This window comes from Pterocles gutturalis, unplaced genomic scaffold, assembly GCF_000699245.1.
Source record: "Pterocles gutturalis isolate BGI_N339 unplaced genomic scaffold, ASM69924v1 scaffold7473, whole genome shotgun sequence".
NCBI classification, from domain to species: domain Eukaryota; kingdom Metazoa; phylum Chordata; class Aves; order Pterocliformes; family Pteroclidae; genus Pterocles; species Pterocles gutturalis.
The window spans coordinates 19206-20593 of NW_010125483.1; the positions used below are offsets into that span (position 1 = coordinate 19206).

Here is a 1388-nt window from a genome sequence, read left to right on the forward strand (position 1 = left end):
GAGCTCTGCACACAGTTAGCAAAAAATTTAATTGTTGGTAATTTGCATCACAGATCAGACGGCTCCTGGAACCCGCCTGAGCTCAGGGCAGCAGAGACCCGGAGCTGGGCTGTAAATCCCGGCAGCGCTGCTCACAGCGGGAGCTCTGCCCGTAGGGAAATGAATAAAGGCCAGATCAGAACCCGGGATCTGAAGCCTTCACTTCCATTTCGGCGGGCTGTTAATAGGATTTTTTTTTTTTAATTAAGAAAAAAATCCTTTTTAGAAGCCACCGAAGCCAGGTGGTCCTGGCAAAAGCAAAGCCCCCAGCAGCACGAAGCGCCGAGCAGCCAGCCCGTGATGTCCACAGCTGCTGGGAAATTGCACAGTTAAATACCTTGCACGTGGATCTTACGGCTAAGACAAAGAAGAACACAAAAGTTTTGTTCACTGAAGCATCCCCAGATAAAAATCTTTGTGAAAGGGAATGCTTCTTTTATTATTTTGCAAAGCTGTCTGCGAAGCCGTTGCTCTGGGAAGCCAGGGGCAGAGCAGCTGCCTGGGCAGCCGAGCAGGAGACGCGCGGGAGCCACCCACTCCAGCTGCTGGACCCCGCTCAGCACCAAGACATTCAGGTCCAAACTTGCCAGAATCAACGCAGAATTCACCAAACCAGCCACAACACTCCCAACAGATATCACAACATCGTGATCCCAATCCTGCTGGCTCAGCAGCCCCCCAGCAGCGCTGGTGAAGACATCTGCAGGCAGAGCAGCATCTTTAGCAATATTTATACACCTCCTTCCACAGCAAGGGGTAAGTCCTGAAAAAATATTTCAGACGGGAAAAGCAGATGTAGTTCCTCTTTACATCCCTTTTAATCCCACGGTAGGGGTAACACTTCATTTTGCAAAGAGCCTTCCAAAATACAAAACTGAAAGAGTTTCATGCATACGCAGCAGAGGGAAATCTTTCACCTTTTTGTTTTCTTATCCCCCCCCAGTTGGGCATCTCCAGCCTGATGGTTATCTGCTGTACACCCGAATTGCCGGGGAAGGGCTGACCTCGCTGCCCCCACATCAAAATAATTCTCTATCCCAAACCCCAGGCTTCACCACTCACTGACACGTGTACTTAAAACACAGAGTTCAAATAGGTAACTATTATTTTCTCAATAGAAAATCAGGTTTAAAGCAAGGAATCTCTACGGCATCACGATGGAGTGCACAATGCTGGCATCTCTTACTGCCGCTTCGGCTCAGAAGCCTAAGCCTGAAGATTTAGGATTATTCACTGGAAACCGTCAGTAAGAGACGTCATCTGGCATTGCAATGGCTCATGATCTCGATGCTGGAGCAACTAGAAGCAGGTGGGAAGGGCTGCGCCGGGGGGGCTGCCGCCGCCGGCTG

At 49.9% G+C, this 1388-nt stretch overlaps 1 protein-coding gene across 1 annotated transcript in view; it reads right to left on the reverse strand.

The window, feature by feature from the left end:
• Positions 1–1388, reverse strand: part of LOC104465509 (regulatory-associated protein of mTOR) — a gene marked incomplete at both ends in the record, with an annotated part of 31494 nt that overhangs the window by 15763 nt on the left and 14343 nt on the right. The window lies entirely within an intron of this gene.